The sequence below is a fragment of the Bos indicus x Bos taurus genome, chromosome 23, assembly GCF_003369695.1.
Source record: "Bos indicus x Bos taurus breed Angus x Brahman F1 hybrid chromosome 23, Bos_hybrid_MaternalHap_v2.0, whole genome shotgun sequence".
NCBI lineage: Eukaryota > Metazoa > Chordata > Mammalia > Artiodactyla > Bovidae > Bos > Bos indicus x Bos taurus.
The window spans coordinates 27721073-27736466 of record NC_040098.1 but is presented as its reverse complement, the minus strand read 5'-3'; positions in this window follow the sequence as shown (position 1 = coordinate 27736466).

Sequence of the window (15394 nt, the reverse complement as noted above, 5' to 3'; positions counted from 1 at the left end):
ACAATTTTGTGTTGGTTTCTGCTGTACAACAATGTGAATCAGCTATAAGTATACACATATCCCCTCCCTCTTGAGCCTCCCTCCTAGCCCCTATCCCACCCCTCTAGTTCATCACAGAGCACAGGGCTGAGCTCCCTGTATTATACAGCAGTTTCCCACTAGCTATCTGTTTGTTTCTTTATTTGTTTTAAACAGTTTTGTCTTTTAACTTTTTTAAAACTAGAGTTAAAAGTGATTTATGTACCATTTATGTAAAAGTGATTTATGTACCGTTGCAATATCACAGTATTCTGAATTTGATTACATAACTTCACCAGTGAGCTTCATATTTTCAAATGTTATGTTACTAATTAATATCCTTTCATTTCACCTTGAAAAACTTCATTTAACATTTCTTGTAAAGCAGGTTTAGTGGTTATGAGTCAGCTTTTTGGTCTGCAAACTTTTTCTTTCTTTTTCATTTTTGGAGTTTAGTTTTGGAGATATAATATACTTGGTGGGCAGTTATTTTTCTTTCAGTAGTTTGAGTATATCACCCAAGTTTCTTCTGACCTACAAAGTTTCTTCTGAGAAATCCATTGATAGCTTTATGAGGGTATTCTTGCATATGGGTTTCTCTCTTCTCTTGATTCTTTCAAAATTCTCTATTTTCTTTGTACTTTTACTATGAAATATTTAAGAAAAACTAATGCCACCTGATATGAAGAGCTGACTCATTTGAAAAGACCCTGATGCTGGGAAAGATTGAGGGCAGGAGGAGAAGGGGACGACAGAGGATGAGATGGTTGGATGGGATCACCGACTCAATGGACATGGGTTTGGGTAGATTCTGGCAGTTGGTGAAGGACAGGGAGGCCTGGCGTGCTGTGGTTCACAGGTTTGCAAAGAGTTGGACACAACTGAGCGACTGAACTGAACTGAACTGAACTGAATGCCAAACTTTCTCATTCTTTCAAAAAGGAAGGGGAGAGGAAACTTTCAAGCTCATTTTATGAGGCCAGCATCACCCTAATTCCAAAACCACAGAAGAAAAGAAATCTAATACAAAAACCACAAGAAAAGAAATTTATAAGCCAATATACCAGCCACAAAAAGACAAACACAGCATGATTCCACATAAATCTAGTAGCTACAACAGTCAAATTCATAGAATACAAATGTGAAGTGAGGATTGTCAAGGGCCAGGCTGATGGTCAAATAGGAAATTATTAATGAATGGGCATGAAGTTTCAGTTAAGTAAGAGAAGTAAATTCTAGAGATTTTCTGTACAGCATTGTATCTATAATAAACAACATTGCATTGTACACATAAACTTTTATTATATCTCACATAAGTGTTCTTAGCTCAATACAAGGAAATTATTGAATTATAGTTTGTTCAAATTTCCCATGGCCATTTTATTTCTACAGGGAAACCTCCACTCAAAAATTTTCTAGAGCTTAATACTCAGTATTGATACTATGAACCCATGTCTTCAAAAAAATAGAGATGAAAAATGAGAGTTCATTCCCCCCATAATTTGTCAATTAGTACTTTTTCCCGTTTCCTCAGTTTTTATCTTTTACTGATGTTACTCACTGAGAACAAAAGATTATTTATTACCTAATATTCCTTCTAATAGAAGGTAATTAATTCTACACATCTGCAATAAGAGGTAAAATAAACTTTACTTAATTTGTATAGTGGTTTAAAAAGCAAATTCTCTGAGATTTTAGATAAAGTGCATATTTCTTCCACTTAAAAATTCCAGAAATTCAGAAGTGTATAATTAATGGAATTCATTATCAAATATGGTTCATGTATGTCTATTTTTAAACAGAGAACAACTTGTAGCATGAATAATTTAAATGCCATAGTGTTTAATTGCAAATGGAAACAACTTTGTTGACTTCAGTTGGAGTGAGAAAAAATAAGGCACAATAATGTAAATTTAAGTCATACAGCATATAAGGAACATGTTGTTTCAAGGACACTAAAACAACAAGGAACAAGGAAACATGCACAGAAGATCCAAAGACTATGTGCACAGTGTAAAATGGCTAATGGAACTTACCATTTTCTACTGCTACCGCATCTGAAAAACATAGAGAAATATTAATTTATTTAGTTGATTATTCAATCAGAATAATCATAGGTTGTTGTCAGTGTCATACTTTCTGAAAAAATATAGATGGGATTTTACTCAAACCCAGGATCAGGGAACTAATTGAAAATGACCTTCTCTGATGGCTTTTATAGATATTTTCTTAGGAATGATTATGGGAAAACAAATAAACTTTAGAGAGGAAATATGCACTCCTCTCTCAGGATAGTTGAAAGAATATAGTGTGCCCAGATAGGGACATATCAACTTAGAATCAAACAGACTGTAAAGAAGAAAATTTGGAGCTTTTATCCAGAAAATGACCCTGATGATAGTGGCAGTGGATCCTTTAATCTGTTTCTCAACAACCTGATCATGAAGATACAGAATACTTCTGAAGCACAAAGTGAAGATAATAAGCAAAAGGAAAGAGAATGAAGGAAGGGAAGAGAAAGGGAGAAGGGGAAAGAATGAAACAGAACATGGAGTAGACCTGAAAGTAGAAACATAGTATGACATGTGGGAAACGAAGTAGGAATAAGAGAAAGTAAAAGGCAAAAGAAACAAAATGAGAGAGTGGAAACGGGAAAAAAATCTCTAACAGGCAAAGTAGCAGAGTGCTTGAAGAACAACCATTACCAGGTGTTTGCAAAAGTTGAGCTGAAAAATAAAATGGAAAGTACAATATTAATGATGAGGAAAACAGATTAAAATCTGCTTGCACAAGGGTAAAGGTTAGTCTAGTCAAGGCTATGGTTTTTGCAGTAGTCTTGTATTGATGTGAGAGTTGTGGGCTATAAAGAAAGCTGAGTGCTGAAGAATTGATGCTTTTGAACTGTGGTGTTGGAGAAGACTCTTGAGAATCCCTTGGGCTGCAAGGAGATCCCACCAGTCCATCCTAAAGGAAATCAGTCCTGAATATTCATTGGAAGGACAGATGTTGAAGCTGAAACTCCAGTAGTTTGGCCACCTGCTAGGAAGAGCTGACTCATTAAAAAAGACCCTGATGCTGGGAAAGATTGAAGGGGGGAAGAGAAGGGGATGACAATGGATGAGTTGGTTGGATGACATCACTGACTCTGTGGGCATGAGTTTGAGTAATTGCCAAGAGTTGGTGATGGACAGGGAAGCCTGGTGTGCTGCAGTCCATGAGGTTGCAAAGAGTTGGAAACGAGTGACTGAACCCAACTGAACTGGGTTGCTTCCATGTCTTGGCTATTGTAAATAGTGCTACCATGAACATTGGGGTACATGTAACTTTTCAAATTAGAATTTTTTTCTTTTCCAGTTATCCCAAGAATGGGGTTGCTGGATCATATGACAACTCTATATTTATGTTTTTAAGGAAAATCCATACTGTTTCAATAGTGGTTGCTACAGTTTACATTCTCACTAACAGTGCGTGAGGTTTCCTTTTGTCCACCCTCTCTCCAACATTTATTATCTGTAGACTTGTTGATGATGGCCTTTCAGACAAGTGTGAGGTGATAGCTCACTATAGCTTTCATTTGTATTTCCTTTAATAATTAGCAATATTGGGCACCTTTTCTTGTTCCTTTTTGGCCATTAGTATATCTTCTTTGAATAAATATCTATTTAGGTCCTATGCCTACTTTTTTTCTTATTCCCATTTTTTGATTGCTGTGACCTTTTCCACAAAACTAGGAAAAAATAATCCTAAAATGTTTATAGACCCACAAAAGACCCAGAATTGCCAAAGCAATACTGAAGCAAAAGAACAAAGCTGGAAGCATAGGCCTTCCATAACAGAGACAATACTACAATGCTACAGTAATCAAAACAGTATGATATTGGCAGAAAAACAGACATATGGATCAATGGAAGAGAATAGAGAACCGAGAAAGAAACCCATATGCCTAAGAACCCAGAAATAAACCCATGTGCCTATAGTCAGTTAATCTTTGATAAAAGAAGGAAGCATATACAATAGAGAAAAGACAGCCTTTTTGGAAAGCTACACAGTCACATGTAAATCAGTTATGTTAGAACATACCCTAACAGCATACACAAAAAGAAAATCCAAATGCCTAAAATACTTAAATATAAGACTTGACACCATAAAACTCCTAGAAAAGAGCATAGGCAAAACATTCTTGACATAAATGATAGCAATATTTTCTTAGATCAGTTTCCTAAGACAAATAAATAGGGATTTTAACAATAAGTGTGTACCATCAAGAGCACTGTTGTTTAGTTGCTAAGTCGTGTCTGACTCTTTTATGACCCCATGGGCAGTAGCCCATCAGTCTCCTCTGCCCATGAGATTTTCCAGGCAAGAATACTGAAGTGGGTTGCCATTTCCTTCTCCAGGGATCTTTCCAACCCAGGGATCGAACACATTTCTCCTAATTGGTAGTCAGATTCTTTACTGTTGAGCCACAAGAGAATCTCCAGAAGGAAATAAAAGTAAAAATAAACAAATAGATGCATGCATGCTCAGTTGCTCAATCATGTCTGACTCTTTGTGACCTCATGGGCTACAGCCTGCCAGGCTCCTTTTTTCATAGGATTACCCCAGCAAGAATACTGGAGTGGTTGCCATTTCCTCCTCCAAGGGATCTTCCTGACCCAGGGATCCAACCTGTATCTCCCTAATCAAAATTATAAGCTTTTGCACAGCAAGATCAGATCAGTCGCTCAGCTGCGTCCGACTCTTTGTGACCCCATGAATCGCAGCATGCCAGGCCTCCCTGTCCATCACCAACTCCTGGAGTTCACTGAGACTCACATCCATCGAGTCAGAGATGCCATCCAGCCATCTCATCCTCTGTCGTCCCCTTCTCCTCTTGCCCCCAATCCCTCCCAGCATCAGAGTCTTTTCCAATGAGTCAACTCTTCGCATGAGGTGGCCAAAGTACTGGAGTTTCAGCTTTAGCATCATTCCTTCCAAAGAAATCCCAGGGCTGATCTCCCTCAGAATGGACTGGTTGGATCTCCTTGCAGTCCAAGGAACTCTCAAGAGTCTTCTCCAACACCACATTTCAAAAGCATCAATTCTTCGGTGCTCAGCCTTCTTCACAGTCCAACTCTCACGTCCATACATGACCACAGGAAAAACCATAGCCTTGACTAGATGAACTTTTGTTGGCAAAGTAATGTCTCTGCTTTTGAATATGCTATCTAGGTTGGTCATAACTTTCCTTCCAAGGAGTAAGCATCTTTTAATTTCATGGCTGCAGTCACAAAGTTTCCTTTGGTAAACAAAATGAAAAACAACCTACAGACTGGGAGAAAATATTTGCAAATGATAGAACCTACAAAGGCTTAATTTTCCAAATATACAAACAACTCATACTGTTGAATATTTGAAAAACACAAAGAATATAATAAAATTCTTAATTTACACTCTATTACAAATGTATGTCTCTTCTATATATCAGTTAAATGTCACTATTCATCTAGCAGTTGACCTTATATACATGAAATTCATTTTCTGACATTTTTATTTCTATAGATGCACTAAATTATGATGGTTTAAAAAAATCATCTATAGTGCTAATAGATGTCAGAATAGTGGTTCTTTGTGGATAAGGGGGCTATAATTGGGAGGTGCAAGAAGGAAGCTTTCTGTGTGTGTTGATGTTCTATTCCTGATCTCACTGTTGGTGACATAGGTATGTTCATTTTGTGGCAAATCAATAATGTGCACAACTATGATTGTTGGACACTACTGTCTCTTGATCCCAGAGTTATATTCTCCAGAATTATAAGACAATTAATTTCTGTTACTTAACCTATCCAATTTGTTATGGAAGCTTTAGCAACTAATAAGCAAATCTTCATAAATAAACTCTGAAAGGAGGAAAATGTGCTCAGTTGTGTCTGACTCATTGCGACCTCAGGGACTGTAGCCCAACAGACTCCTCTGTCCATGGAATTCTCTAGGCAAGGATACTAGAGGGGTTTGACATTCCCTTCTCCGAACCCCAGGGATCAAACCCCAGTCTCCTGTGTCTCCTACATTGGCACACAGATTCTTTATCACTAGCACCAAGTTATAGTTTATAATATTATCTTATTTTTATGCTTAAGTAATTTAATTATTTCTATTGGGGGGATTAATATTTCAATCTTACCTGAGTGTCCTTGGTAAAAACCTGAAAGGGAAGGGAATCTTTCATTAGGCCTCTTAGACTGATGGGGAATAGAGAGCAGAAGCATAATATTAAATCAATATTTTATGTTATAAAAAAGTCAAAATGTTATAGTTTTTTATATGATTATATAGTTGCTTAATAATTTTCAGAAAAACTATTTTCAGTCATTATGATGTGTGTAAAGCTTTAAAATCCTACTGTTTTCAATTCTCATAGTTTTTCAAAAATATATTCATTAATAGCTAAATTAAGTAAAGCTTGATATTTTATTGGCCTTGGCCAAATTTACATGAAATTTAATTAGAACATCCTATAAACCTGAGAAAAGAATTATTATGGAATAAATGAGATTTATAAGTATGAATGCAAAGTTCACATCAAAAATTTAGTTAGCCTTATATGACAATATATGAAGAAATTATACCTCTTGAACAAGTAAGTTTTGATCAGAATAAGAATAATTTAAAAATGAGAAAATATGATAATGTGTATTTCCAAAATATGATAATGTATATTTCCAAAATAATTTCTTCCTCATTAATTAGTACCAAAGCCTCAGGTTTTTTTGCCCTGTCATTTCTTCACAAATTTATTTTCTTTGTTTAAAAAGTATATAAAATCCTACTTTGATGACTTCTTAGTTTTTACACCTATGAGATCTCTGTATGGACAAAATTAATTTTTTTATCTTGCTAATTTACCTGTGTCAACTTAATTATTAGACTAGCTAAAAAACAAAAGGAGAGTGGGGAAATTTTTTTCCTTCCCAGGGAATCTCTTTTTTTTTACCTAAATAACACAGGAAAAAATTGATATTACTCTTTCCTTATTTTTATTTTCCCAATTATTTTGTTGGGCTTTGTTATAATTTATTGCATTGATTTTTTATATCTTACCCCGTTCTTTGTATCTTTTTATGCGATAATAGAGAAATGCATTTATTATTATTAGGACAATTATTCCGATTCCAAACACAATTAAAGTTATATCTTTCCATGAAAATTTTTCTGAAAAACAAAATATAGACATGTACAGTTAAATTCAATATTCATTTTTTGACCCCTTACATCCCCCAAAAATCCACTTTCATTTTTCTTCTCCCATCTGTAGGAGTTTAAGAGTTGTCTCTTTGTTCAAAAAAACAAAAACATGTTTTTTAACATCAGCTATGTTTGGCCAGTGAATGGTTGGTTAATTTAATTTAGCCATAGAGGACTAAATTAGGAAAGAAAACTTGCAGAGACTTTTTATGGCACCCAATCAAAACAGCAAAAGGAAATAGAATTTAAAATTTGCAGAGAGTAAAGCACAAAATCTATAAAACATCTCCATATACTATTGAGAATGAGCAGAAGTATATTTTGTGATAGAAAGAATAATGGTCTTCTAAAAATTCTGACATACTAATTAATCCTTGGATTCTGGAGTATGTTACCTTACATAGCAAAAGGGACTATGCAAATGTGATTAAGCTAAAGACATCCAGATGGGGAGGTTATCTTTGATTCTCTTGGTGGGTCAAATGCAGTCACAAGGATCAAGTGAAAGATAGAGGTGGAATGTCAGAATCAGAGGAGGTGTGAAGAAAAAAGAAGGCAATGTGTGGAAGAAAGGTACATTTAAAAATTGTGTAGGCTTCAAACTGAGAGACAAATTTAAATATATTTGTACGCCTTCTCAGGTGACACAGTGATAAGGAATCCACCTACCAATGGAGGAGATGCGAGTTAGGTCCCTGGGCCAGGAAGATTCCCAGGAGTAGGAAATGGCAACCCACTCCAGTATTCTTGCCTGGAAAATTCCAGGGACAGAGGAGTCTGGCAGGCTACAGTCCATGGAGTCACAGAGAGTTGGACATGATTGAGCACATGCAAGCTTCAATCTGAGAGATAAATTTTTCCAGGTGGCTCTAATGGTAAAGAACCTGCCTGCCAATGCAGGAGACATGAGTTTGAACCAAGGGTGGGGAAGATCCCCTGGAGGAGGAGATGGCAACCCACTCCAGTATTGTTGCCTGGAGAAGCCCATGGACAGACAGCCTGGCGGGCTACAGTCCATGGGGTCTCAAACAGTCAGACATGACTGAAGCGACTTAGCAATATGCCTAGGATCATGAAAGAATGCAGTGGAAGGTGAAAGTCCAAGGGAAAAATTGAAAAGGTAAAAAAATAGCAGTAGTGAATAAGTAGATGTAAAAAGGGTAATGAAACTTACCTTCTTTTGCTTCCGAGCAATTTCCTGACAAACCTGTGTAAGAAAGATTGAATTCAATCAATACAATTAGGAAGCAGATAAATTATTCAGTTTGGTGTTACAAGTTCCCAAAGCAAGGTCGTCTGACAAATTGTAAATGGGCACATTCAATAATGACAGAATGACAAAGGAGAAATTAAAACTTTGATATTTAGAGATGTTAATAAAGATTTCTTGAGAATGTCAGTTAAAAAGGATTTCTCTAAAGTAATAGCCACCAAAAAGAAATTTATTAGCCTCTTTATGGCACCCCACTCCAGTACTCTTGCCTGGAAAATCCCATGGATGGAGGAGCCTGGTGGGCCGCAGTCCATGGGGTCTCTAAGAGTCAGACAAGACTCAGAGACTTCACTTTCACTTTTCACTTGCCTGCATTGGAGAAGGCAATGGCAACCCACTCCAGTGTTCTTGCCTGGAGAATCCCAGGGAAGGGGGAGCCTTGTGGGCTGCCGTCTATGGAGTCGCACAGAGTCGGACACGACTGAAGCGACTTAGCAGTAGTAGTAGTAGGCTCCTCAAAGATTTGGAAAAATTAAAATGAGTGCTTCAAGGAAATTCTGTATCAGAAATTGCAATGCTGCTGCTGCTGCTGCTAAGTCGCTTCACTCTGTGCTACCCTATAGACAGCAGCCCACCAGGCTCCCCCATCCCTGGGATTCTCCATGCAAGAATACTGGAGTGGGTTGTTATTTCCTTCTCCAATGTATGAAAGTGATAAGTGAAAGTGAAGTCGCTCCGTCGTGTCGGACTCTTGGCGACCCCATGGACCACAGCCTACCAGGGTCCTCCGTCCATGGGATTTTCCAGGCAAGAGTACTGGAGTGGGATGCCACTGCCTTCTCCGAGAAATTGCAATAGGTATCTAAAATTTAGAATGCTTTGCAAAAGATTCTACAAATAGCAGTGACTGCAGGGTCCATACATCAGTACTTCTCATTTGAAAATCTTAATGCCTCAACACCTCTCATCTCAATATCTCAAAGAATCTGATAATCATTGGGGCTCACTAAAGAAAAATATTACTCACCTGCTCTCTCTGTTTTGATCACTGGAAAACAAAAGAAAAATATTCTGCATTTATCTAAATGTCAGAATAATTAAGAAAATTTGTGTTTGTGTTCTAGAAAGGTGAGTAGACTAATTTTCAATTTGCTTCTCATAGATTATTTCACAGATTTTATTTCTGCCTCTTATCTCTATCATACATACTATTATCATCCTGAATGACTACATCATTTATATGGACAAACATCCATCACATTTGCCATTGCCATTTACAGGTAGATTGTATTATTTTCGATTTAATGCTTTTTCATGTGAATGTACAGTTTTTCCAACACTTTTGAAAAGACTGTTCTTTCCCCATTGCTAAAAATTAGTTGACCTTATATGCATGTGCTCATTTCTGGACCTTTCATTCTGTTTCATTGGTCTATATGTTAGTTTGCATGACAGCTGCATATTGTTTGGATTAGTATAATTTGAAATCAAGAAATCAATAAAACACTTCCATTTTATTCTTGCTCTAGATTGCTATGGCTCTTTGATGTCTTCCGGTTTCATACAAATTTTAGCATTGATTTTTCTATTTCTATGTAAAATGCCATGAGATTTTAATAGGCATTTCATTGAATCTTTGGATTACTCTGGGTAATATGACCATTTTACACTATCAATTCTTCCAATCCATGTGCATATTTTTTCCACTTATTTGTGTCTTCTTAAATTTTTTCATCAATACTTTGTAGTTTTCAGTATATAGATATTTTATCTCCTTGGTTAAATGTATAGGATTGTTTTCTTGATTTCTTCTTTAGATATTTTGCTGTTATTGTAAAGAAATGGTACTGATTTTTGTGGTTTTTTATCTTGAAAATTTATATAATTCATTTATGAGTTCTAGAAGTTTTTTGGTGAAGTCTATGGTCTTCTACATGTAGAATACGCAATTTGGGAATAGAAACAATTTTACTTTTCCACTGTGACTTGGAGAGCTTTACCTTTTTCATGTGTAATTTCTATTGCCAGTACTTTCATGACTATGTTGAATAAAAGAGAGAGAGTGGGCATGCTTGCCTTTTTCAGGATCTTTAAGAAGAAGCTTTTTCCTATTAATTATAATGCTAGCTGTGGGCTCTTCACATATGGCCTTTATTGTGTTTGAAAAGTGAAAGTGAAAGTTAAGTGGCTCAGTCATGTCTGATTCTTTGTGACCCTGTAGACTGTAGCCTACCAGGTTCCTCTGTCCATGGGATCTTCCAGGCAATAGTACTGGAGTGGATTGCCATTTCCTTCTCCAGGGGATCTTCCTAACCAGGGCTCAAACCCGAGTCTCCCGCATTGTAGACCGACACTTTACTGTCTGAGCCCCCAGGAAAGTCCTGCCTGTGTTTAGTTATTGTGTTTAGTTCCTTCTATATCTATTTTGTTTGGAATTTTTCTTTTTTTTAAAGTCTGAATGGATGTGGAATTTTGTCAAATGCTTTTTCTGCACCTATTGAGGTGATCTTTTTGTTTTAAATATTGCATTCTGTTATATTGTATCACATTGATTGATCTGTGTATATAGAATCAACCTTGTATCCCAGGGGTAAATCCCATTTTGTCATAGTGTACAGTTTTATGACATGCTAGAATTTGACTGAGGATTATTACATCTATGTCTAAGCAGTATTAAGAGGGAAGTTCATAGTTATAAAAGAAAGTGAAAATGTTAGTCACTCAGTCATGTCCAACTCTTTGCAACCTGATGGATTGTAGCCTGTCAAGCTCTTCTTGTCCTTGGGATCATCAAGGCAAGAACACTGGAGTGGGTTGCTGTTCTCTTCTCTAGGGGATCTTCCCGACCCAGGGATTGAACCCCAATCTTCTGCCTTGCAGGCAGATAAAATGGAAAGAAAATGAAAGTGTTAGTCTCTCAGTCGATAGTTAAAAAAGACTACACTAAAAAATCTCTAAAATTAAAAAAAATCAAATAATTTAATGTAAGAAAGGCAATGTCAAAGAATGCTCAAACTACTGCACAATTGTACTCATCTCACATGCTAGTAAAGTAATGCTCAGAATTCTCCAAGCCAGGCTTCAGCAATACGTGAACCGTGAACTTCCAGATGTTCAAACTGGTTTTAGAAAAGGCAGAGGAACCAGAGATCAAATTGTCAATATTCGCTGGATAATGGAAAAAGGAAGAGAGTTACAGAAAAACATCAATTTCTGCTTTATTGACTATGCCAAAGCCTTTGACTGTGTGGATCACAATAAATTGTGGAAAATTCTGAAAGAGATGGGAATACCAGACCACCTGATCTGTCTTTTGAGAAATCTGTATGCAGGTCAGGAAGCAACAGTTAGAACTGGACATGGGACAACAGACTGGTTCCAAATAGGAAAAGGAGTATGTCAAGGCTGTATATTGTCACCCTGTTATTTAACTTATATACAGACTACAGCATGAGAAACGCTGGGCTGAAAGAAGCACAAGCTGGAATCAAGATTGCCGGGAGAAATATCAATAACCTCAGATATGCAGATGACACCACCCTTATGGCAGAAAGTGAAGAGCAACTAAAAAGCCCCTTGATGAAAGTGAAAGTGGGGAGTGAAAAAGTTGGCTTAAAGCTCAACATTCAGAAAACGAAGCTCATGGCATCTGGTCCCATCACTTCATGGGAAATAGATGGGGAAACAGTGTCAGATTTTTTTTTTTTTTTGGCTCCAAAATCACTGCAGATGGTGACTGCCGCCATGAGATTAAAAGATGCTTACTCCTTGGAAGGAAAGCTATGACCAACCTAGATAGCATATTCAAAAGCAGAGACATTACTTTGCCAACAAAGGTCCATCTAGTCAAGGCTATGGTCTTTCCTGTGGTCATGTATGGATGTGAGAATTGGACTGTGAAGAAAGCTGAGCACTGAAGAACTGATGTTTTTGAACTGTGTTGTTGGAGAAGACTCTTGAGAGTCCCTTGGACTGCAATGAGATCCAACCAGTCCATTCTAAAGGACATCAGTCCTGGGTTTTCTTTGGAAGGAATGATGCTGAAGCAGAAACTCCAATACTTCGGTCACCTCATGCGAAGAGCTGACTCATTGGAAAAGACTCTGATGCTGGGAGGGATTGGGGGCAGGAGGAGAAGGGGATGGCAGAGGATGAGATGGCTGGATGGCATCACTAACTCGATGGATGTGAGTCTGGGTGAACTCTTGGAGTTGGTGATGGACAGGGAGGCCTTGTGTGCTGCAATTCATGGGATGGCAAAGAGTTGACTGAACTGAGCAACTGAACTGAACTGAATCAACGAAGTACAAAAAGAATAAACTAAACTCAAAGCAAAAGGAAGGAAATAATGAGGTGCAGAGCAGAAAACAAAAACAATGAAAAAAATTAACAAAAAAATGAGTGAGATTTTTAAAAAAGACAAAATTTGGAACTACTTAGCCAGACCTTAATAGCTCAGTTTTTTGGGGGGGCTCCAAAATCACTGCAGATGGTGACTGCAGCCATGAAATTAAAAGACGCTTACTCCTTGGAAGGAAAGTTATGTCCAACCTAGATAGCATATTCAAAAGCAGAGACACTACTTTGCCAACAAAGGTCCATCTAGTCAAGGGTATGGTTTTTCCTGTGGTCATGTATGGGTGTGAGAGTTGGACTGTGAAGAAGGCTGAGTGCCGAAGAATTGATGCTTTTAAACTGTGGTGTTGGAGAAGACTCTTGAGAGTCCCTTGGACTGCAAGGAGATCCAACCAGTCCATTCTGAAGGAGATCAGCCCTGGGATTTCTTTGGAAGGAGTGATGCTAAAGGTGAAACTCCAGTACTTTGGCCACCTCATGCGAAGAGTTGACTCATTGGAAAAGACTCTGATGCTGGGAGGGATTGGGGGCAGGAGGAGAAGGGGACGACAGAGGATGAGATGCCTGGATGGCATCACTGACTCTATGGACGTGAGTCTGAGTGAACTCTGGGAGTTGGTGATGGACAGGGAGGCCTGGCGTGCTGCAATTCATGGGATGGCAAAGAGTTGGACACGACTGAGCGACTAAACTGAATAGCTCAGTTGGTAAAGAATCTGCCTGCAATGCAGGAGACCCTGTTCAATTCCTGGGTGTGGAAGAACCCCTGGAGAAGGGATAGGCTTCCCACTCCAGTGTTATTGGGCTTCCTTTGTGGCTCAGCTGGTAAAGAATCTGCCTGCAATGTGGGAGACCTGGGTTGGATCCCTGGGTTGGGAAGATCCCCTGGAGAAGGGAAAGGCTAACTCCAATATTCTGGCCTGGAGAATTCCCTTGGGTCACAAAGAGTCAGATGCAACTGAGTGACTCTCACTTTCACTTTCTTTCACTTAGCCAGACAAGATTAATTAAGAAAAAAAAAGAAGACTCCAATAAGTAAAATAAAAAATGAGTGAAAAGACTTTAAACAAGATACCTGGGAAAATTTTTAAAAAAGGATACTAAGCCCTGTTTGTCATCTGTATAATTTCTTTGGAAAAAACATCTATTCAGTTCTTCTGCCCTTTCATAAATCAGGTTTATTTTTTTTTTATATTGAGTTATATGAACTGTTCATTTTGAATATTAACGCATTTTGGTCATATCATTTGCAAATATTTTCTTCCATTCAGTAGATTGTCTTTCCTTTTGTACAAAAACTTTTAAGCTTAATTAGGTTCCATTTGTTTATTTTTTTGTGTCCCTTGCTTGAGGAGAAAGTTCTAAAAAATATTGCTAAGACATGTCAAAGAGTGCACTGTCTATGTATTCTTCTGGAGTTTTATGGTTTCTGGTCTTACATTAAGGTCTTTAATCTGTTTTTAATTTATTTTTGTATATAGTTTGAGAAAATTCTAATTTCATTCTTTTATATGCAGCTGTCCAGTTTTCCCAGCACCAAACTTTCAGCTCTAGATGAATAACTACTAAATAATAAACAACATGACAGAGGTAATTAACACTGCTTTACATTATAGATGAACATTGTTCAGAGAATAAATCTTAAGAGGTCTCATCACAAGAAATTTTTTTCTATTTTATGAATATGTATTTATATGAGATGAGGATGTTTATTAAAATTATTATGATAATCATTTCATGATAAATGAAAGGCAAAAGATGCCATATGCCTTAAACTTATACAGTGCTGTTACACCTTAATAAATGTGAAAGAAAAAAAATTACTGTGGATTTAAAAAAGAATTCGTACAGATTAGTCTTAATTCTGCCTGAGTAATTCTATCAGTTGACTACTAATCAAACTAGATAGTTCATTATGTATTTGAAAGTAAAATAATTGCTACATCTCACAAAGCTTTCCTTTCCCTAAGTCTTTTATTTATTTAATCATTCTTTCTCCATTAGAGTTTGTGGACCCTGCAGATTCTGGAAAATATAATCTGATGCCTTTAGCACTGTTGATCCCAGAGTTAACACAGATTTTATGTGACCACTGAATGATGATGCCGGGAAAGACTGAAGGCAGGAGGAGAAGGGGACAACAGAGGATGAGATGGTTGGATGGCATCACTGACTCAATGGACATGAGTTTGAGTAAAGTCCGGGAGTTGGTGATGAACAGGGAGGCCTGGCATGCTGCAGTCCATGGGGTCCCAGAGAGTCGGACACGACTGAGCGACTGAACTGAAGTGAATGATGAAATGATAGAGCGAGTTTATCAGATATGGTCCATGGAAATTACTTTGTTCAGATACATTAAAACACTGTTCATATCTTTTCTTGGCACCATGCAGAAGTCTAGTATTATAAATACCACTTCACTCATTTTTCAAACTTACCACTTCCTCCAGGCTTCTGAGAGATGCCTTGATAAGACAAAGTTAGCGTGCAGATTAGAAGAGCAGCTAAAATGATACGGAATAATTTAATCATAATGTAAGATATGAAGAATGGAAACCCAGAGATTTCTTAGTTGGCTTCTAC